A 24,567-nucleotide genomic window follows, 5' to 3' on the forward strand; every position below is an offset into this window, starting at 1 on the left:
ACACGTTCTAAGCAACGAATGCTGTTCCCGCCGGCAAGCGATGCAAAAGGATATCCCGTCCTATGCATGGTTTTAAAGCCATCAATGTCATTTTCCGCTGCAGCCTGAAAGTGCGGAAGTACTGAGAGGAACAGACGTCGAAATGTGACGGGAAGCACACTAAAGATGGGAGGGGGTAGGCGGAGGTCCCGAAGGAGAGCCTCGAAGCGCATTCCAATTGAGAAACGTCATTCGAGGGCGGGCGTTAGTGACTCAACACCACCTGTACGAAAAAGAATTCTGTAATTCGCACGATTAGGAAATTGTCGTATGGTTATTGGGCAAATAACCGGACTTGAACGTACGAAGTGGACATCTCGTTTCTCTAAAGTTTTCCCGTAATTCCTCATCCGGCTGCAGCAGTAAGTCGCTGTGAAAAATTATACCTCTTATGATGTCAGGCACTTCTGGAATGTTGCGCCGACAGGTGTATCGCCGACTTTCTTGCGACAGAGCAACGCCGGGGACTGGCTATTTCATTAAGACAGAACTACTTCGCAGTTTAGTGAGGGAAGGGATTTCTCCTAATGAATGTGCGGTAGCAGTTACTTGTTGTTGGGGTCATAACGATCTGCATTGGAGCATTGAGACTGGCAAAGCCTCGTGGCTACCGACTGGTGACTTAAGTGTTTCCACAATGCCGGCTATCCGCTGCGACGTTGCCTTCCGGTCGAGGGCTCTCACCACCCAGCCAGAGCAGTGGCCATTGTCCAGAAGAGAAGAAGCACCTACTGTCCGCCATGCGCAGGGAAGGAGCAGCCCGGGCACCAGTAGTGTGTTACCTTCCTAGTTGCGGAGCCCGAACAACAGCCCCGCCCCCAGACACCACGCGTGGAACTGGCTACTGTGCTGGGTGTTGGCAGGGACAGTCCCCGCAGAGCCCGCGTTTCTGTAAATATGCAGTTCTATCCCAGCTGTGGTGGCGAACATGCGTAAACCAAAGTGTGGCGTAAGAATGTACCCTGTAGATAAGCTAGGTTATTAACGTTGTATTATCTTACAGATCAAGTCGGAGAAAAATAGAATCAGAGAGCGAGACTGCACCGCAGGAAAGGAAGAAGTACCGTAGTGGCTGAGGGTTCCAGGTTCGCCACACGCGTGCTCCCACAAAGGTTGTGAGCCCACATAAGGAGTAGAGAGGAGTAGGTGCAGACGTACGAGGGCTGTTCAAAAAGTGTAACTTTTCAAATTGCGCAGACAACGTACATTCGATTATCGACTTTTTTTTTGTTAGGTTGGTACTCATCTCTCGAACATACATTCACAGTTTCAGGTGTACAGCATACTTTGTTTGTTTTGACAGACAGAAAGGTTAGACAAGTTTTAGTGTGCTCGTCGATTTTCGATTATTATAAAATATTGAGCAAAGAATTTGCATCCCTTTTTGTGTGAAAAATTGAATCAGGTGCTCTAAAACACGTAAAATGTTGACAGTGGCATACGGTGAGCCTGTTCTAAGTTAAAAAAAATGTTTACAAGTGGTACAAGCTCTTCCGAGATGGCTGAGAAGATATCAATGACCAACCTCGCTCTGGACGCCCCAGCACATGAAAAACAGATGATAACGTCGAAGCTGGGAAGAAAATTGTTTGAGAAAATCGTCGAATTACTGTAAGATAAGTTGCTGAGGATGTTGGCATATCGGTCGGGTCGTGTCATCCAATTTTTTGGGATGTATTGGGCACGAGACGTGTGTCAGCGAAGTTTGTTCCAAAACTTCTCAATTTTGATCAGAAGAACCGTCGGATGAGCATTGCTCAGGAGCTCTTGAATGACGTCACTGATGATGCTGATTTGCTGAAAAGGGTCACAATCGGTGACGAAACACGAGTTTACGGTTACGACTTCGAAACCAAAGCCGAATGGTCCCAGTGGAAGCATCCCGGAGAACCGAGACCGAAAAAGGCACGCCAAGTTCGATCAAATATCAAAGTTTTGCTCATAGTTTTTTTCAATTACCGTGGTGTAGTGCATCATACATTTTTGCCTCAAGGTCGTACGGTCAATGAGGAGTATCAAATTGACGTTATGAGCCGTTTGCGAGAAGCAATACGCAAAAGACGTCCGGAATTGTGGAAAAACAATTCGTGGCTTTTACATCACGATAATGCATCTACTCATTGATCGTTGCTTGTGAGAGATTTTTAGGCCGGAAACGACACGGCAATATGCCTCAGCCACCGTATTCACCGGATTTGGCCCCCTGCGACTTTTTCCTGTTCCCAGAACTAAAGAGACCTATGAAAGGACGAAGATTTTCAGCGATTGAGGAAATAAAAACTGCGTAGCTGGAAGTACTCAAGGCTGTACCAAAAAGTGCTTATGAGAAGTGCTTCGAGAATTGGAAGAAGCGTTTGCACAAGTATATTGTATCTGAGGAGGTTTACTTTGAAAGGGACAACATTAATATTGACGAATAAATAAACATTTTTTCATTAAAATGGAAAGTCACCTTACTTTTGAACACACCTCGTAGAGTGTGTACCATTGTTGACATCATTCGTTTAAGGGTCGAACATTTTTGTGGTGTTTCGAGTGATTTCGCTCGTTACTACAAGTCTGTGGTCACACAGAAATGAAGAAAGTTTCCTCTCGTTTTGTGTAACTGTAAACCGCACGAAAAGCAAGTGTGTACTGTTGCAAAGTAAAATGAAGATTCACTATGCCGTGTAGGAATGTTGCATGTATGTCAACAACCTGAACTGTGTAGAGTATCGATTCACAGGTAATGTTTTGTACTAGCCCTTTGACTCTTATGATACGCGGCTGCGATTTACAAACGAAGGTGCACGTAAGGATGGGCATAGAGCCCGAATCGTCGAAAAATGAAAAGCTGGAAACTGGAGGATGCTGTCGCGGCGATTCTTCTTTCTCCCATGTCCAGGCAGAGTACTTTGAGGAGAGAGGTTGTCGGGCGACGAAGTAGCGCGAGAGCGCTCGGTCTGCCAGAGCCGCGACGCGGCTAGCAGCGAGAGCTGCGCTAGGCGGGCCGCAGATAAGATTAGCGGACCCAGAATAGCCGCGCGCCGCCGCCGCGTCCACGTGGCGCCGCCGCTGTCTCGCGGACCAAACAAAACACGCGGGCCCTCCGCCGTTGTTTCCCTGTCAGGTGCACGTGAACCGTGCCAGGTCGTGAGCTAGTACCAGTACCGTTTCAAGTAGGCACGGCAAGAGATATTGTGCCGTTTAGTCCCGTAACCTCCCCTCAGTCAGTCAAGAGATAACTTACGAGTAAGACACGCTGCTGGGATTGTTAACAGACCAGTAGATGCCATATAAAAGAAAGCGATGCATGGGACGCATGCAAAGGAATTTTTAGAAGTGAGGTGGCACAGTTTTCTCAGAAACATGTCGAGTAAATTTAGAGAACCGGTATTCGAAGGAATTGTAGGGTAATTCTATTGCTATCGTACGTTTTTAGCGGGTTTCGTGGCAATAAGAGATTACGGCGCGTACCGAGGAATATAGACAGTAGACAGTCACTTTTTCCACCGCTAATACGCAAAGAAATGGGACAGAAATCTCACTGGCATTTTTATAGTAAGGAGCCAGAGCGACGCTCTGTGCGATGATTTGCGGAGTAAGTGTTTATACACGAGTAGAGGTAGACACTGGACGATAAATTCTCAGCAGATGCGTCAACCAGATGAGTGAGATCTTCTAAGTTTTCTACGGAGCTGCCGTCCCCACTGCAACTCGCAGTGCAGTCGCGTCGGAACAGGGCAGGAGTGAGCCGGAGCCGAGAGCGGCGGGCAGGTGGCCGGTGGCGATGCGTCTAGCGGCCGGGAATAGACGCCGCCGCGGGAATAGACGCCAGCGCCCGGAATAGAGCGCGGCCACTCCCACGCGCGGGGGAGTAGCCGCCGCCGAGCAAAACAGACGCGCCGAGGCGCCGCGGAGTCGACAGCGTGTGTTTCCACGCCCGTGTACAGCTCGCCGAGTAGTCAGAGGAACTGTGGCTCACGCGGAAGTTCGCCAGCGGTCTCTTCTCGCGCTCCATTAATCAGTGCAACAGGCAAAGCGATACTGGTAACATTGAAATCCGTCTTACTGACTATATTTGTAGATTCGATATTGCTTATTCGGTAGTAACGCAGAAAATATCGCCCGTGTAACAGTGGTGTCGAATTTACGTTATGCTCTGCCACTTTCCCGGACGACTGTTTCAATTCCCGTGAAAGGCGAACTCTGGTCTTACGTGCATAATTACGTGCGATCGGGATGGCACTGGAGCAAAATTTCCTGTTCTGTGCTCCTTCACTCAGCGCTCTAAAAGTGGTTTCAACAGCGTCCTCAACAGAGAAAGTGATTCATTTGTTCCGGTACCTGTTCAACTGAAAGACCAGAGTACGTCGGAATCCAGGGAATGGAGCAGACATAGAGCTGTTGAGCCAGGAGGTCGTGCCAGCACGCCATTGGGAAGTAGTAGTGGATGGAGATATTGGGCTCCGTTCAGTAAAACCAACTCTCCGGCGAGAGGATCCTCCAGTTCGTGGACTATGCATGTGTGTACCTCACCTCATAGGAAGTTTTAGTAAAACGTCTTTTGACACTCGTTCATTTTAACCGCACTCGTCTCGGACACTCCGCGAGCGGGCGCGACTGCCGCGGCTGCCGATCAACTTGGAAGCCGTGCTGGATGCCGCCAGCTACGCCGCCGCCTAGGATTGTTCCTGAATATCGCAACCAGCCCCACAGATGCTGCGACTGGAAAGCTTTATTTCAATCCCGAACCACTTTCCGGCTATCGTGCCCATCTCCAGCCATCGTGCCACAATGATTTATACTATGTGATCAAAAGTATCCGGACACCCTCCCAAAAACATACGTTTTTCATATTAGGTGCATTTTGCTGCCAGGTACTCTATATCAGCGACCTCAGTAGTCATTAGACATCGTGAGAGAGCAGAATGGTGCGCTCCCCGGAACTCAAGGACTTCGAACAGCGCTACGGTCTGGAACCGCGAGACCGCTACGGTCGCAGGTTCGAATCCTGCCTCGGGCATGGATGTGTGTGATGTCCTTAGGTTAGTCAGGTTTAAGTAGTTCTAAGTTCTAGGGGACTGATGACCTCAGAAGTTGAGTCCCATAGTGCTCAGAGCCATTTGAACCATTTGATTGGGTGTCACTTGTGTCGTACGTCTGTACGCGAGATTTCCAAACTCCTAAACAGCCCTAATCCACTGTTTCCGATGAAGTGGAAACGTGAAGGGACACGAACAGAACAAAAGCATACAGGCCGACCTCGTCTGTTGATTGACAGAGACCGCCGACATTTCAAAGGGGGTCGTAATGTGTAACAGGCAGACATCTATCCAGACCATCACACAGTAATTCCAAACTGCATCAGGACCCACTGCAAGTAAAATAACAGGCAGGAGGTGAGAAAACTTGGATTTCATGGTCAAGCGGCTGCTCATAAGCCACACATCACACCGGAAAATGCCAAACGACGCCTCGCTTGGTGTAAGAAGCGTAAATATTGGACGATGGAACAGTGGAAAACCGTTGTGTGGAGTGACGAGTCACGGTACACACTGTGGCGATCCGATGGCAGGGTGCGGGTATGGCGAATGCCCGGTGGACGTAATCTGCTACCGTGTGTAGTGTCAACAGTAAAATTCGGAGGCGGTGGTGTTATGGTGTGGTCCCGTTTTTCATGGGGGGGGGGGGGGGGGGGGCTTGCACCCCTTGTTGTTTTGCGTGGCACTATCACAGCACAGAGCTACGTTGATGTTTTAAGCATCTTTTTGCCTCCCACTGCTGAAGAGCAATTCGGAGACGGCGATTGCATCTTTCAACACGATCAGGCACATGTTCATAATGCACGGCCTGCCGGCGGAGTGGTTACACGACAATAACATCCCTGTAATAGACTGGCCTGCACAGAGTCCTGACCTAAATCCTATAGAAAACCTTTGGGATATTTTGGAACGCCGACTTCGTGCCAGGCCTCGCCAACTGACATCATACCTCTCCTCAGTGCAGCACTCTGTGAAGAATAGGCTGCCATTCCCCAGGAAACCTTCCAGCACCTGATTGAACGTATGCCTGTGAGAGTGGAAGCTTCATCAAGGCTAAGGGTGGCCAACACCATATAGAATTCCAGCACTACCGATGGAGGGCGCCACGAACTTGCAAGTCATTTTGAAGCAGGTGTCCGGATACTTTTGATCATATAGTGTATTTGTAGTATGCTGTTGGCACTGCATCATCGTATACATTGTCATGAAAAGCGCAACGACCGTAGCGAGACAATACGCCGCCTATGTAAGTATACACAACTGTCTCACTTTATATCTAATCAAATGCACGCACATTTATATTGTTTTGATAGTAAAAACATGCTAATGTGGCGCTAAATATTCAAATATCCTTGTTCTCCGCAGGATCGGACAACGTACTGCTGACGAAAAGAATGTGATGAGAAACGTTAATCCTCTGCACAGGGGCATGACAGCCCGAAACACGTTATGGTCACGTTCCTCGCCGAACAGTCCAGAAGCTATTCTGAACATGGATTCTAAATTAATGGTGAATCCTCGTGTCGTTTCTGATCAGAGCTATCCCTACTGCTGCAAAATTTAACTAAATTGAACTTCGTCTCGTACCATATCTGTATGTGCCGCGAATAAAAAAAAATGGCTCTGAGCACTATGGGACTTAACTGATGTGGTCATCAGTCCCCTAGAACTTAGAACTACTTAAACCTAACTAACCTAAGGACATCACACACATCCATGCCCGAGGCAGGATTCGAATCTGTGCGACCGTAGCGGTCGCGCGGTTCCAGACTGTAGCGCCTAGAACCGCTCGGCCAGTACGGCCGGCTGCCACGAATAAAAAGTATGGAAAGTAGTAAGCTTAAATTCAACCCCAAAATAAATTCGTATCTGGACCTAAATACAGGCATAGGAAACATATTACATCAGTTATTCAAGAAGTTTGAACGCGCGTGTTTCTCCGTGCACGCCATAGGATCGGAGTTAGATTCCCCCACATTAAATGAACATCTAGTAGATGAGTAAACAGATCTGAACCACATTATATTAAGTCGCACTGCAAATGCTCTGCACTAAAATAAATTGTGGAAAAACGTAGTGAAAATGCAGATTCCCTAACAACAAACATAAAACCCCCAATTCAGAATCGTATCGTAATACACAATGTAACAGCAGGTTAGCTAAGAGAAGAAAGGACAAAAACTCTACGTTTTGCTTGTAAATTGTACGACATATCCGAATACTTTGGACTCGACTGTCTTTAATAATCGTAAAAACTAATTATGCGTTCACTGACCTGTCTCATTAAAAATATTCGTACAAATATCAGGCATAAATAAATTGAATGATTTAATTATAAATTACCATGTAATCTTAAAATGTTAATGTTAATTTTCATACTTAATTGACTGTGTTGTTATGAACAAAAAGCCAATAAAGTGAAACTATAACCCGATCAATTCCAGTGTCTTGGATTGAAAGTAAAACACTTGCTAATTTGACCTACAACTACTACTCTCAATTACAACTGCAAGTTATCGAATGTACTTGCTAGTCGTGCGGTTACATTCTGCAGTGTTTCGTACATTGCGTATTTATGAGAGTTACCGCAGACGGCGGATCGTGCTACAATTTCATAATGAGTATTTGTATTTTAAAATGTAGGGGATAGCTTGCCTCAATTATCCAGACTATTTCTATTGGTAGTGTCCGTGGCCCTCAACTGTAGCTCGACAAAACATGAAACACCCACAAAGGGTGGAGCAAACTAAATGAAATTTCACCTGTTGGGAGAGTATGTGATGTTATTTCAGCGACTTTGTCTTGGAACTCTTCCATTTGGTCCGTGTTTGCATAGAAAAACAGTAATATGGGAATTGTGAATCCACCTTGATGCAAAACACTTCATTTGTTTATTTATTTATTTATTTATCCCCCCAAACTAGTTTCGGCGACAAATATCAGCATCATCAGTGGTCCTTTAAATCTAAAACATACAGAAAATAGTGAAATTAAACACAGTAACACATTATTACATTTCTACTGTTCTTATTTTGAAAGATGGTTTTCTATAGTTGTATTGTATTAAACCGGGGGACCTAGAAACGACGGACAGGCTTCGCCCCGCCGTAGCCCTCAGTGGTTCACAACCCAACAGGCCACAGCGGTCCATCCACCCACCCCACCGCCGCCCGACACCGAACCCAGGGTTATTGTGCGGTTCGGCCCCCAGTGGACACTCCCGGGACGTCTCATACCAGACGAGTGTGACCCCAAATGTTTGCGTGGTAGAGTAATTATGGTGTACGCGTACATGAAAACTGTGTTTGCGCAGCAATCGCCGACACATTGTAGAGGAGACGGAATAAGGGTAACCAGCCCGCATTCGCCGAGGTAGATGGAAAACCTTCTTAACCACCCACAGCTGGCCAGCACACCGGACATCGACACTAATCCGCCGGGCGGATTCGTGGCGGGGACCGGCACACCTTCACGGTTGGTTGGTTGGTTTGGGGGATGAAAGGGACCAGACTGCTACGGTCATCGGTCCCACACCTTCACGCTCGGGAAGCAGCGCGTTAGAGCGCGCGGCTAGCCGGGCGGGCTTCTGTACATACTTTCATAGTACCTTGTATGTTATGTAGTACCTTGTATGTTATGGCATGTTTTTAGGAATCATTGCCGCTGTTTGCGGCATTTTTGCTGTTCTTTTTCTGTTGCCGTTTTTTCTCAGCGTACATCATGTCATCTGCAACAGAATGAGCGGCCGTTTAGTAAACGTATGTCAGCATGATACACCCGGGGTTGCGGTAGTGTTGTGGAATACAGTTTTGGTGTGTACCGGGCTGTTATTTGGTTACTCGTGTACGTTCGTTGGACGGCATGTAGCTCATTCTATATCCTGCATCAAGTGAAAGTTTAGTTTTTCTGTGTATAGAATCAACTATATGCCATCCAACGAATGTGAGTGCTCGAATAACTAAGTAACAGCCCAGTATACACCAAAGCTGTGTGCCACAACACTACCTCCATCCCAAGTGTATAACGCTGACATACGTAAGTTCACATTTTAGTATTCGTTTACTAACAGCCGTTCGCACAGTTGCAGATGACATGATGTACGCTGAGAAAAAAAAAGCAACAGAAAAAGCACAGGAAATATGCCGCAAACAGCGGTAATAATTCCTAAAAACATGCCATAACATACAATAAATAAGGTAGTATGAAAGTATGTATAGAAAACCCTTAATTCAAAAAACCAACAGTAAAAATGTTATAATGTGTTACTGTGTTTATATAATTGTGCTTTTTTTCTGCATTTTTTAGATTTAAAGAACCCACTGATGATGCTGATATTTGTCGCCGAAACTAGTTTAGTTTTTTGCATCAAGGCGAATTCCCATATTGTTGTTATTTCAGTGATTAAAAAAGCGACTCAGATTAACAAAGAACTAGCATGACGTTGCACTCCTGTGGCTCGGATGCGTCCACTGATTTGGTTGCGAAGACTGTCTTAAAGCCGTTGTATCCTCTCCTGACGCAAACTGGTCCACACCTCTTGTAAATGGTCCTCGGTACCCCGGATATTGGCTCTGAGATAGAGTTGACTTCGCGCTACTCCCACAAATGTTTTGTCGGGGACAGATCTGGGATCTTGCAGATCACGAGAGTACGGCAACATCGCGGAGGCTGTGTGTGTGTGTGTGTGTGTGTGTGTGTGTGTGTGTGTGTGTGTGTGTGTGTTTTGTCCTGCTGAAAAATGGCATCACAATACTGTCGCAAGGGAGGTAACAAACGAGGACGCAGTTTGCCCCGTGACTCGCCATTGAGCCGTCAGAGTTCACTCTGTCGTGACCTCGAGTCCTACCCGATGGCTCCCCTCTCCGTTACGCCCGGAGTAACATCTTTGCGCCTCTGCAACACATTGGAAGAATGGGACCTCTCCGTAGGTCGCTACCATAATCGCCGACGACGGTCATCTGAGTTACTGCAGAACCACGGTTCATTGCTGACACATTCGTCACCAGTCCCCGTCTCCCACGTTACTTGTTCTGCGACGGCAGGGGCAGATGTGATGGGCTTACGGCCTGCTTGGCGCACAACACGGCCAGCGATGCTACCTTTCGATGGGCAGATGTGGCGGACTGGAGCCTCGACGACGCGTATGCCTGTCCTCACATTCCAATGCAGTCCACATCGGGTCGCTGTCACGTCCGGATGCCCCGCAAGTGTGGCTATTGCACTATTGGAAATGCTGGCCAAATGGAGGCTGATTATGCGGCCCCTTCCCAACAGTGCCACGTGCTGGTAGCGGTATTTACACGAGTACGCGGCGTCTCCGTGTTCTTTACAGTGATCACTCAGTACCTGATGCATTCTAGTGGCCGTTCTACTTGTCACAGAGAACTGCAACTCTAATGATGTTGGGGTGCGTGAGTTCAGTCATCACTTTTTGTTATCCAGTGTACGTTTACCTTCTGCTGTCGTCTAGTACAGTGTTGTAAAGCGAAACAGCACAGTCTATTTCATTTCTCGCTATGTTAGATTACCCTGGCTTGTCTGCCTAACAGAATGCAACGACTTTTTCCCGTGCTTGCGTCGCATCGAATTCAGAACAGTAATTCTGTTCAGTTTTCTTTTCTCCCCACTTTAATGTCAATGTAGCTCGGATGTCAACCAGTCATCGACGCGAAGGTTAGTTTGAAAACTACAATGATTTCCTCGACAGCTGTATTAGAGGTGGTACAGCCCTATCTTTCTGTTAAATTTAATCAGTTGCCGTGGATTCGACGGATAAATGCTGGTTCCTAACCACCGCACAGAGTATTATTTTTCACGCCTACGACTCATTGTAAGAGGTGAAAGATGGGATGACAAAAAAAAAATCTTGACAGCCACAATTGAAGCCCGAACCACGCTGATTAAATTTTAATTCGGTTACCTTTGCTCCAATAGAACCATGTTTCACTACCTATACGCTGACAGGTAACGGCTTCCTAAATAATTCTGTACATTGGAATGAAAGAAGCCCCCCATACAGACAATATATACATGAAGGAATCGTGCTCTGTGCTTCTGAATTCACGGTTTTGTGAATATTGACCTCAGTAGGTGCCAAGTGCGGCGTGACAGACAGCTAAGATCGTGTTGTTCAGGAGGCAACGAACACCTGTTCCACACTAAGCCCATCCGCAATACGATCTCGCAAGCACACCTCTTTGGACAGAGTCCTTATGCCGTACGGTACGCCGGACGTTGTGGCCGTGCGGTTCTAGGCGCTACATCTGGAATCGAGCGACCGCTACGGTCGCAGGTTCGAATCCTGCCTCGGGCATGGATGTGTATGATGTCCTTAGGTTGGTTAGGTTTAATTAGTTCTAAGTTCTAGGGGACAGATGACCTCAGAAGTTAAGTCCCATAGTGCTCAGGGCCATTTGAACTGTACGGTACTTCTGTTTCTGGGCGTTTGTAATGCGAAAACGTTTTGCCGTCAACTGAACTGGCGGCAAGAGTAGTTTATTTACTTTCCGACAGAGGTCACTATAAATCTGTAGCTTGGACGTTGACACCGTGCGATCGTTTTCCACGGGCGTAACTGTGTTTGTGTTGTGTAAGGAGCATGGTTATGTTTGGTGATTTTTCCAGGGCAGAGAAGGAATGTTGACTCAAATTATTTTGATATTTTTATAGCGGTTTATATCGGTATTTATTCACTCGTGGACAAATAACGATGAGGGTTCCAGAACAGGCGCTTGTCCTGATACATCGCGAAACGTGGTCACTGATGTCTCTGCGTTTTTAGACAATGAGATGACAACAACATAAAAATTTGAAACAAACAGATATGCAGAAGAAAAAATTGATGAAATGAATTAGTAGTAGTCTATGAAAAGGAAGTTTATGTGGCAACGGTAGTCAGTAGAAAACATACATGAAATATACTTGTTTTTCTCTATTGTTTTGCATATGACTGTAGTTAAGTTGCTAAAAACACATGATTATTAGTGAAAGGATGCATTTGTAAATACTTCGTGGGCGAGCAGAGTAATGAGTAGAGACAGATTTACTTCAATTTTGTTTATGCTGCTCTTGAACAACATCACGGAAAAAACGAGGTCAGCCAGGACATGATCCACTACACGGTATTAGGCCTTTCCTCAGTTCTTTTGTGACAAGGTGTAATAATAACTTCAAACCACATTTGAACCTCACAACTGAAAAAGCAATATGCCCCTTAAGAGGCAGAATAGGATTCGGAGAGTATATGAAAAGCAAACCATACAAATACAGAATCAAACTTTATTTACTGTGTGACTCAATAACAGGTTATGCTGTGAATTGTGAGATTTACGCAGGTAAAGCAAACAATGTAGATAACGCTGTCTTGTCAGTAATTGGGAGGTTGTGTGGAGATTATTTTGGCAAAGCACACTGCATTCATATGGATAGGATCCATGCAAACCTCTGCCGTGTTGGACTATGTGTGGTAGAATGAAACTTTGATTGAATGCACTGTAATGAAAAAGAGGAAGGGTCTACCTAATGAAATGAAGGTTGTGAAGATTGGAATGGGGGAAACGACGCTTTGGAGGAAGGGATATTTACTTGCGGTAAAATGGGAATCAACCAGGGTAGTGTACTGTTTTCAACCAAACATCGAGGAACTTGAACTGTTACTAATACCAGAAACAAGAAACGGCAAGTAGAGAGACGTAAACCACATGTTGTAATAGACTATAGCGATGGTAAAACTGGACTAGACAGGGTTGACCAGCTATTAAGCTATTACCCTTTATGTCGGAAGACACTGAAATGGTTCAAAAATGGTTCAAATGGCTCTGAGCACTATGGGACTTAACTTCTGAGGTCATCAGTCTCCTAAAACTTAGAACTACTTAAACCTAACTAACCTAAGGACGTCACACACACCAGTGCCAGAGGCAGGATTCGAATCTGCGACCGTAGCGATCGCGCGGTTCCAGACTGTAGCGCCTAGAACCGCTCGGCCACCCCGGCGGGCACTGAAATGGTGGAAGAGTGTTTTCCTTCCTTTATTTCTTTTGCAATAGTGAGTAGTTAGGTTGTGTACAAACTAACAACCAAAAAGACAACATCTCTGATGTGCTTCATGAAGGCCTTAGGTAAACAGCTAGCAACTCACGGTGGTGTGGAGGGGCTTCAGGATTCACACGGTGGACCGTCACCAAGGCGGACAGAGTGTTTGGGCGACACTTCCCAGAAAAGTTCCCCGCTGCAGCATGTAAACAAAATGCCGTAGTGTGCTGTAAAGTGTGTGGGTAAAGGAAACAAAGAAATGGGAAACAGTGAAAAAGAAAGACGATGGTGGTATAAGCAGTGGAATGTTGGTCTCTGCGTACTTTGATCGTTTCAAAGAGTACCATACCGGAATAAATTGTGCTCGATAAAAAAGGGCTACACTTCCGTATCGAATTTTTCTTCTACGCACTTTTTTTTCAATAAAATATGTTCTTTTGTACATGCTTATTTCTTTCAAACATTAAAAATCGTGGGTTTAGAAGTTAGATTTTTACCCTTTTTTTGGAAAAACATTCGACCTTCTAGAAAAAAGTATTTACGTTCAGAAAAAAATCGTATAACAGCATTAGAAAGAAGAAGTTTTAAACTTTAACGGAAGTGGTTTACTATCTGTATATTTTCTACACGACTTCGATAAAAAGTCCATGAAAATGCTTGCAAGTGCAGGTTCAAAACATGTATAAACGGCTCAGTGTGGAAAGTGTTAATCCCATAGGCTGTTTTCTACCTTGTACTTGATCGTACAGTGTATACGTTACAACTTGGCCACTGGTTTCCTAATGAGGAGACTTACCTGCCGCTCGGTGCTCAGGTATGTCGAATAGTTGCGGAAGGTGCGAAATGCGCGGCGGTGTGGCGGCGGGCAGGCGCGGCCTTGACCGCCAAGCCTCGCCTTGCCTCGGCATCACGCGAGGGCTCCCTCACCTGTTGTGCGCCGTCACTGCCAACTCAACTGCTGCCGCCCTGCCAGGTCCCTGTCCACCTCTGCTCTGCTCGTGTACACGGAAACGGGACAGAACGGAACAGCACAGTCAAATGGTGGAGTGTTCGCAGTATATGGAATGTCGACGTAATTTCACGTCGCTCAGTCCAGGCTGGTCGGCGGATGGGGCCGTTCGTGCTACAAAAGGTCGGATATAGTATCGCATTGAAATGAAATAATCGTATTTATTTATTTATTGCCAAATTGTAGACCTGTTACCTGATGTTTAAAACAAGTCATACCTCTTACAATTTTCGTTTTTCATCTTCGTACAGTTTTCTTTCCCATGGCACCGTTGGCCGGGATGTCCCGTTCGGGTCGGCAGCCAAGCGCAAATCTTGTTTAATTCGGTGCCACATTGGGCGACTTGCGACCGATGATGAGGACAACACAATACTCAGTCCCTGAGCGGAGAAAATCTCCAACCCGGCCGGGAATAGAACCCGGGCCTAGTGCATGGGAGGCAAGCACGTTACCAGCCAGCTAAGCAGGCGGACAGTTTCAGCATTAAAGAACTAGCAATGATAGTGGGATTTATTATTCGCTATAGGAGAAACCGTGTCGGTTCTCCTTGACAAAGGTCGCACGGTAAACTTACCACACTGCTGGGAACTGAAATGTAGAAAACGTGTCATCCAAATATTTAACTCTTTTTAACTGTAGTAGTGGATCTAGTACAACTCTGTTCAGTCTTTGAACGTGTGTAAAAATGGTAGCGGGAGCCAGAACTCTCCCGATCGTTTGTGCCTTCTGGCCGTAAGTCGAAGACGGCGCTGTGTGACGAATGTGTTTTGCTCGGAGCTGCTCCTAAAGCCGTCGGCTCACGGACCGCGCTGTCGAGCGTCAACGTTGAGCGTGCCGAGTTCAACGCGCTACTGAACGCTCAGAAACGATGCGACTTGTGCGTACGGTACGTCGAACCCAACGTGGTGTACGCGATCGCAACGCGCTCCAGCGGTAGTTACCGCCCGTATCTGGCTCATAAATCACACTATTTACGTAATGGACGGGCGTAAAATTCCCATATTAACACTCTTAAAACGTACTTTGCTCCCCTGCCCATATGCTAGTCAGGTTATTTTGTCTGCAGTATATAAAAGTAGAAACTTCAATATTCGTGAAAATGTTATAAACAAAAAGGAGAGTACCACGTCCGCTAAATAAGGACTTTGGCTTATATAAGTTCCATTACAAATAGTGGTTCAAATGGCTCTGAGCACTATGGGACTTAACTTCTAAGGTCATCAGTCCCCTAGAACTTAGAACTACTTAAATCTAACTAACCTAAGGACAGCACACACGTCCATGCCCGAGGCAGGATTCGAACCTGCGACCGTAGCGGTCGCGCGGTTCCAGACTGTAGCGCCTAGAACCGCTCGGCCACCAGGCCGGCTACAAATAGTGCTATACAGGTTTAGAATACTTCTCCACGTAAGATAAACATTGTTTCATCATTGTCACTTTCTAGTACAACCCTAAGGTCATTCTTACTGTTCCTCCTCAGTGGCAGAATCTCTACACCTGAATCACAAAACTTAAAAACGGGCAAAATATCTTACTGCAAGTAGTGCAAGGGGCCCTGTAGATTAAGCCAATCGGACAAACTCACCTCTCTAAAACAGCGCCCGTATATTTACATAGCATCGAACATTATAGCATGTATGTACATTAAACTAATAAAATATCAGAACCTATTAAAAAACCGAAGGTTAGAAGAAAAAATTGTTGGGTGTAGTGGGATGCAAACTATCAAAACTTCAAACTTTCGCCATGAAACTGTGACGCTACTCATTGCGCTACCGGGATCACAAGTATTAGGAGACCACATCTAGTTTGTTACCCTGTCCTGAAAGCTTTAAATGTAGCTATATTACTAATTGAAATTTAATTATAACAAATTGTACCAAGAACAATGGATCCTCAACATGCTATTTGATTTCAAATGGCCAACTCTCATAATACGCAAGTTACAATAACTCCCTTATCGCGAATATAACGTTTCTTATCATTTTATTACGACGCATCGTACAGTTATCGGAGGGTTTTCGAGAGCTCCCCAGTTTTCTGGGTCTCAGAAACGCCATGTATACATCCGGGCTTCAACTGCAAATAGAAGCCAATATGGCGCCTCACAACTCTGCATCCAAGAAGATGGCGTGCGTGTGAGGTAGATGGCGTTCTGCCATCTCATTGGTCAACGTTCAACCGCACGTTCAGAATATCTCACATGTTAGATGCTGCTCTGCTCGTTCGGAAAGACTCCCTAACGTGCTGCCCCACGCTATGAAGTCAAAAACTCGGCACGTCAACGCCCAGTGTTCCGATGCACGGTCGGTGTGCCGATGGCTTAAGGCGAGTATCGGCGTACGCGCGGATATACTGGAGCCGCGACTGTAGTCATGCGGTTTATTTCTTTTTGTTACTTTTTCTGTTTCACTGTTTTATCGCGGATATTTGTAATGGCAATTCTAAATAATGTTCCTGAAAGTCAACGTAGCATATTAGAGCACTGGTTGAACGATGAATTATGTAGGTATGAAAATGAAATTGGCGAAAATTCAACGCTAGCCCGTAATCACCTTCCGACTACCAATTCAAAAAATGCGTTTTTAGATAATGATGAATAGTTAATGATAACGAGTCATACTGACACACTATACTTTTGTGCTAAATGCAAGCTGCCTATTAGCGTGACTTCTTCTGAGCCACTGTGCAATTCGTGTTTGTAACTTGGCTCTCTTTGACCTTGTCGAAATGTTCATAGAAGAAGATTTCAAACTTTCGTTTTTAAGCCTTTAAGAAACACATTTTAAAATTTAACATAAAAGTGTTTTGTCATTGTCTAGTGGTTTCTACCTTCTTCATAGTGCAGATTGATTTGTGTAACAACAAACTAGAGCGAAAAACGGAAGTTCGTATAATTGATTTGGCTAAATACAACATTTTTAATTTCAAAATTTAATTAACAAATATGAAAATAAAACGTACTTTTATTTTTATTATCATTTCAAAATAACACGATCTGTCGGACCTACCCACGACTATAGAAGCGTTCCTACTTCTCAAGATTAGTCAGCTACAGGTTAGGGTTGAAAACATCAGTATTTCTCTGCTCGAGAAACACTGTTTGGAAGGCTGCATGTCCGTCAGACTTTGCTTCATCTATTCTTTGTAATTATCAAAACCCACCTGAAATTTATCTATTTATGTACATTATAGATTTTTTTTTATATTTACAGACATACTCCGCACCCACCGAATGGTGCATAGCGGAGGATCTCTCGTATCAATACCAGTCGTTACCTTTCCTGTTCCACTCGCAAATAGAGCGAGGGAAAAACGACTTATCTTTTGAGCCCTAATATCTCGTATCTTATTTTTGTGCTCCTTACGCGCAGTGTATGTTGGCGGCAATAGAATCGTGTGGCAGTCAGCTTCAAATGCCGGGATCTCTAAATTTTCTTTATAGTTTTTCTAGAAGGGAACATCGTCTTCCCTCCAGGGATTCTCGTTTGAATTCCGGAAGCATCTCCGTAATATTTACGTGTTGTTCGAACTTACCTGTATCAAATCTAGCAGCCCGCCTCTGAATTGGTCCGCTCTCTTCATTTTTTGACTTGATGGCGATTCCAAACGCTCCAGCAGTACTTGTTTTCTGTATGCGGTCTGCATTGTAGACGAGCTACACTTTCGTCAAATTGTCCCCGTACATCGAAGTCGACTATCGGTTTGAAACGTTACGCATAGCTAGTTAATCGACGTGACTCTGTGAAGCAGCACAGTACTGACGCTGTATTCTAAAATTACGCAATTTTTCTTTCCTACTCGTCTGTAATAACTCACACGTGTCTACATTTAGACCAACTTAGTATTCATCACGGCAAATAGAAATTTCGTGTTTTTATCCTCGTACAGTCAATCAACGACAACATCTTCCCTTACACCACAGCGTCATCAGCTAAGGGCTGCAGATTGCTGCTCAGGTTTTGTAAAACCTAAATCGTATCTCGCATTCAGACATTTTGTCTCTTTGTGTGGGAGAAGATTAGCAGTAAAAATGTAAAATCTGGCATACAACCTCCTTAATGTGCAACGAAAAAGAAGCAAGTGACGATACAGTGTGAAAGACCGAAGGCTTCGACCTGTTTCATTACGGCCGGCCGGGGTGGCCGAGCGGTTCTAGGCGCTACAGTCTGGAGCCGCGCGACCGCTACGGTCGCAGGTTCGAATCCTGCCTCGGGCATGGAGGTGTGTGATGTCCTTAGGTTAGTTAGGTTTAAGTAGTTCTAAGTTCTAGGGGACTGATGACTTCAGAAGTTAAGTCCCATAGTGCTCAGAGCCATTTGAACCATATTTTTGTTTCATTACGTGAACTATTCAAAGCATCGAAAGGAAATTTTCGACACATGATAGTAAGCAGAGGTTCGTGTTGTTTAATTCGCTTAAGCCTTCAGATGTTGTAGGAATTATTTTTTAATTTTTTTTATAATCTCATTCGAAAGCGTGTGAAAATTCGAGTACAGTGATAACGGTTGATAACGATGACGTTGAAACGTTTCACACAACATCCAAGAAATGAGATAAAACTGAAAGACAAGACGGCGTGAATGCCTATTGCAGCGTAGAGTAAAAGCTGTCGAATGGGGCTCTCGCGCTAGTTCTTGTAAGCTGTTTCTTATATGCTAGCAGTTAGCATATAGTTCCATGTGCAACAGTTTTAGCTGATCCTGTATCTTTTATATAAACTAGGGGCAGATGGAGTTAAGTTTAACATGTAACTACTCTCGCTGTTTAGACGTTAGTAGCTTCTTGGAGTAGTTTTCGCCCTCAAAAACAAAAACCATTTAATATCTGTCTTCTTTTTCTCTAAAATATTGTTAAAGAATCAATAAAAGACAGACTTCTATGTATGTAAAATCAATCTTCATGAAAAAAGGAAGCATGATATACCCAACAATTAAGGCTCTACATTAACATTGGCCTGTTAACAGAGTTTTTGGAATTAACTAGAAAAATCAAAGAAAATCTACTTCAGCAATGTTCAGAAACATTTTTTTAACTCAAATAATGCTCAGTTAAGTAAACTATAAAGAAAACTGAAACAACTACTTTCAATCAAAAAATGACAATAGGTAGTACATGAACGAATGAACTACAACAACGAAAAGGATCCTATTCTAAATAGTGGCACTTATTTTCATTCATCAGAGTGAAGACAAACTTTTTTGTCAATGGAATGCATTTTGCACATGTATTTTTGACATTTAGAACATGTTTTGGTAATTCTCTTGTCTTTAAGTCGTGAATGTATGTGGCTTCGTGGAATCTGTGTGTTTTGGCTGACTCGGTCCCGCTTGGACTTGCACTGCAGGTTCGACGATCCTACTATCATTTCCTCGTTTCCAAAATATTTGCAGTAAGGAAACCCATAGGAAAATTTTCTGAATTAATTTTCCGCTCTTCCATATTTGCCTTCATAAATGCCATGCCGAGTTGTTTTATAAAGTCTCGACGCACCATCTCGCTATTCTTCTTTGATGCTTTCCATATGATGAAACTGTTTACCGTAGATATATTCAACAGTGGTCCAAATACTGTTGTTGGCCAAAACCTAGGGCACTGAATAATGTGCACATTTCTGATCACGTGCGTCCACACTGCCTTTAGTTGAATTATGAAATTCGATGATTTTTAGTTTGGAAGACTGTGAATTAACCTCGGGTGAATGGTGCATCGATGACACTATAACCACTGCTTTATTTCTGTTTGACAAATAAGATACCAGAGTTTTATAAGGAATAAATCCACACAATAATGAGTGAACTCGTATGGATATCTGTGGCCGAATCTCTTTCGGGATTTCTCGTTTATTTTCCACATTGTTCTAACATAAATGAGATCACACTGTTTCAAAGCACGTACTTGCTCGAATGATGACCGCAGCTGGTAGTCTAGTGGCTAGCGTTGCTACCTCTGGATCACGGGGTCCCGGGTTCGATTCCCGCCAGGGTTGGGGATTATCCCCCACAAATTATCATCGTCATGGTCATTATTGTCTGCCCTTTGCCAGAATTTATGAAAGATGACAATAAGTACAGTAATGAGTCTTTGCGTCGTATAGGCACATAATTTTCAGACCGTACTTTGCAAGTTTTGATTTCAAATATATGGGACAGAAACAATGTCCTCTCAGAGGTACTAACATTTCATTTAAAGTCGTATATTTGGAGCAAACATAATGGCTTTACAGTTGTCCATAAAGTAGTCGCTCTGTTTCCTTTTGAGATTCTCGGATCTTTATGTGATCAAATCTCAAAGCAGACAAAATAAATAAAAATATGTTGTAGCCCGTTAGAGCTCTGGACACATTATGTCGTATTCCACCGGTAGAATATAACGTTAGTACATTTTCGTGATTAGATTTGAATACATGAGAAAGGAATAATATGCCTAGAAATGACTTCGTTTTAACTTCACCAAGTTAGTATAAGTTGGAAATACAGAGCTCGCACTCTTTTCTGTAAGTTTTATTATTTTTTAATTACCATGTTCAATTAAATAAGCTATTACTGAATATTGTCGGTAAAGAACGAATACCATGACTCAAACAATTGACAAGTTAGGTCTTTCTAAAACAGAGCTTTTGATGCTAGGCAAGTGTGAGATCTTGTTGTAAACGACCCTGGGGCGGTTTTGGAGCATTTATAACGGTTTTTTCCATAAAAAGCCACATATCTTGCTATTCTTGGTTTTCATCCCGAACGTTCTCTTCTGCTGCCTCTTCATCGGCCTCTGTTTCACTGTAAGTTTGGTGCTCAGCTATTTCTGTATCATTGTCTTTAAAGTCGGCTGTATTTTGAAAAGCAGCTGGTGTATCTGATAAAGTAAATGTCGTGTGTCTAGGGCCTCTCGTCGGGTAAACAGTTCGCCGGGTGCAAGTCTTTCCACGTTACGCCACTTCGGCGACTTGCGCATCGATGGGGATGAAAAATGATGATTAGGACAACACAACACCGAGTCCCTGAGCGGAGAAAATCTCCGACCCAGCCAGTAATAGAACCCGGGGGATTGACATTCTGTCGCGCTGACCACTCAGCTACCGGGGGCGGACGGTGTATCTGGTAAGTCGTGAGTCTCCACTATCTAAGAGTAACTCGAGAATTTGGTCACCGTTCAAACGCCGCTCTGTTCGGTACAAAACAGTTTGTGATAATAAACAAGAACAGTAACTTTTGTAACTTCGTGGGGGAGATTTCGACCTCAGCTGAAACGTACTACGTAAATAATGGTCGTGGCTGAGCACGCGCCTGCACAATGTGAAAGCACAGCCTGCGTTGCAATTACACAGAGGCAGAGTGGCAACGTTACAGTAGAAACGCAGCTGTAAATGGGAGAACAATAAATTAACCCACGATTGTAATGAAGGGTTAATCGTAGCTGGCTATCTCCTTTTCTTCACAAGAGACTAGGCTGTATTTTGACAGGTTGCCTCGAACATGCGACAGGATTATGTACTGTCGTATGCCGAATTCTTCGTTTCGATATGAGCCCCTTACAGAGCAATTGTTGTACCTCCACGTTCCCTTATTTTTTAAGTGGGTTCGGGATGCAGTTCAGCAAGTGACATTCTGTTAATACAGCAAATAGTGTTATTCCTAACTGGCACAGCAGAAGGAGAGATACGTTTCTGATGTGATGTGTGGTGTTGCAGCAGCGGGAGGCCCCCTGCGGCCCGCCGCGCTCGCGGCCAGCCCCTGCCATCCCCGGCCGGACGCCGCCGCCGCCCCCGCCGCCGTCTCCTTCGCGCACCTGCCGCCCCCGCCGCTACCACACAACGGTGAGTCCTTCTCTTCTTCCGGAATTCGTACGGTACGCAAAGAGGAGAAAGTAACCACGGAACGTGTGCGACGCGAAAGAACTCCTCGACCGATTAATAGGCGCCGTAGAGAAGACCCGCAGACCGGTGGCAGACGCTGCAAGAGGTTCGTTGCGCGTCACGGTTTGGTTCGCTGTTAAAATTCCGAGACGGTAAGTGCAAGCAAAATTTGCACAAGTACTCTCAGCCAGGCTCCGTAAGGTGACTTATGTAGAAGTAGAGTGCTTCAGAATAGAAACTTACCGTTCGATATGCTTGAGAGAAGTGAGGTAGCATCGTCGCCGTTAACGTATGTGATCCCAAAGGCAGCGTACTGTTCGTAGAGGTCGCAGCTGCGCGTGGCATGTTGTCACCAGGTGCATGTGAACGACGTTTCTGCAGCTGAAGTTCAAATGGCTCTGAGCACTATGGTACTCAACTTCTGAGGTTATCAGTCCCCTAGAACTTAGAACTACTTAAACCTAACTAACCTAAGGACATCACACACATCCATGCCCGAGGCAGGATTCGAACCTACGACCGTAGCGGTCATGCGGTTCCAGACTGTAGCGCCTAGAACCGCTCGGCCACTCCGGCCGGTCGCAGCTGAAGTCATCCAACCGATAGATGAGTGCGCGAATGACCCTGTCTCAGTAACCTGACGTGTTTTAGAATAGGCGTAGATCACCTACATACTGGGAGAGTTTTAAAGCTTGCTGATAACATTTGTCGGCATCCCGCGTGTAAATTAAAACACAGGAGACGGCAAAGAATTGACCTAGGGCCATTCGTCGAACAGATGTCGCCAGTACGTGTTCTAAATTAAACAGAGAGTATTTACTGTATTTTTTGGTAAGTGTCAAATAAAACCTTCATATGGCGACATAATATACACTACTGGCATTAAAATTGCTACACCACGAGGATGACGTGCTACAGACGCGAAATTTAACCGACAGGAAGAAGATCCCGTGATATGCAAATGATTACCTTTTCAGAGCATTCACACAAGGTTAGTGCCGGTGGCGACACCTACAACGTGCTGACATGAGGAAAGTTTCCAACCGATTGCTCATACACAAACAGCAGTTGACCAGCGTTGCCTGGTGAAACGTTGTTGTGATGCCTCGTGTAACGAGGAGAAATGCGTACCATCACGTTTCCGACTTTGATAAAGGTCGGATTGTAGTTTATCGCGATTCCGGTTTATCGTATCGCGACATTGCTGCTCGCGTTGGTCGAGATCGAATGACTGTTAGCAGAATATGGAATCGGTGGGTTCAGGAGGGTAGTACGGAACGCCGTGCTGGATCTCAATGGCCTCGTATCACTAGCAGTCGAGATGACAGGCATCTTATCCGCATGGCTGTAACGGATCGTGCAGCCACGTCTCGATCCCTGAGTCAACAGATGGGGATGTTTGCAAGACAACAGCCATCTGCACGAACAGTTCGACAACGTTTGCAGCAGCACGGACTATCAGCTCAGAGACCATGGTTGCGGTTACCCTTGACGCTGCCTCACAGACAGGAGCGCCTGTGATGGTGTACCCAACGACGAACCTGGGTGCACGAATGGCAGAACGTCATTATTTCGGTTGAATCCAGGTTGTGTTTACAGCATGATGGTCGCATCCGTGTTTGGCGACATCGTGGTGAACGCACATTGGAAGCGTTTATTCGTCATCGCCATACTGGCGTATCACCCGGCGTGATGGTATGGGGTGCCATTGGTTACGCGTCTCGGTCACCTCTTGTTCGCATTGACGGCACTTTGAACAGTGGGTGTTACATTTCAGATGTGTTACGACCCGTGGCTCTGCCCTTCATTCGATCCCTGCGAAACCCTACATGTCAGCAGGATAATGCACGACCCCATGTTGCAGGTCCTGTACGGGCCTTTCTGGATACAGAAAATGTTCGACTGCTGCCGTGGCCAGCACATTCTCCAGATCTCTCACCAATTGAAAACGTCTGGTCAATGGTGGCCGAGCAGCTGGCTCGTCACAATACGCCTGTCACTCTCTTGATGAACTGTGGTATCATGTTGAAGCTGCATGGGCAGCTGTACCTGTACACGCCATCCAAGCTCTGTTTGACTCAATGCCCAGGCGTATCAAGGCCGTTATTACGGCCGGAGGTGGTTGTTGTGGGTACTGATTTCTCAGGATGTATGCACCCAAAATGCTTGAAAATGTAATCAGATGTCAGTTCTGGTATAATATATTTGTCCAATGAATACCCGTTTATCATCTGCATTTCTTCTTGGTGTAGCAATATTAATGGCCAGTAGTGTAGCATTAATCCGACGACTCGGATAGGCAGAGCGGGATCCACAGTTGTTCAGTGGTGTTGCATCTCACCTTACACTATAAACTTGTCAGACGTCAGATGCGCAATCGGAGACAGAAAATATCCCTGCTATCACCGACGACGGTCTACTATAGGAATCCTAGATACAGGTGCTTAGTACGCTCTAACGTGTCACTAACATAAAATCAGCCATCAGCCGTTTCGTAAACGATTGTAAGGTTCTTAGCTGTGTGTTAAAGGGAATTCGCCATTGTGTACAGCACGATTTGCTAGGCGTCGCTTCTACACGTGCAGTACGTAAAACTCATTGACGCATGT

General features: G+C 45.1%; 1 protein-coding gene across 3 annotated transcripts in view; it reads left to right on the top strand.

Moving 5' to 3' along the window:
• The window catches only part of LOC126175147 (histone deacetylase 5), a 326,032-nt gene that overhangs the window by 136,485 nt on the left and 164,980 nt on the right, over positions 1–24,567 (top strand). For 2 of the 3 annotated variants that reach the window (XM_049921708.1, XM_049921707.1), the window contains one exon: positions 21,794–21,919. The exons of the other annotated variant lie outside the window; for it this stretch is intronic. The gene's annotated coding sequence lies outside the window, so the exon portion shown is untranslated. The remainder of the gene's footprint in view (positions 1–21,793; positions 21,920–24,567) is intronic. 3 annotated transcript variants of the gene reach the window in all.

The sequence above is a fragment of the Schistocerca cancellata genome, chromosome 3, assembly GCF_023864275.1.
Source record: "Schistocerca cancellata isolate TAMUIC-IGC-003103 chromosome 3, iqSchCanc2.1, whole genome shotgun sequence".
Lineage (NCBI taxonomy): Eukaryota > Metazoa > Arthropoda > Insecta > Orthoptera > Acrididae > Schistocerca > Schistocerca cancellata.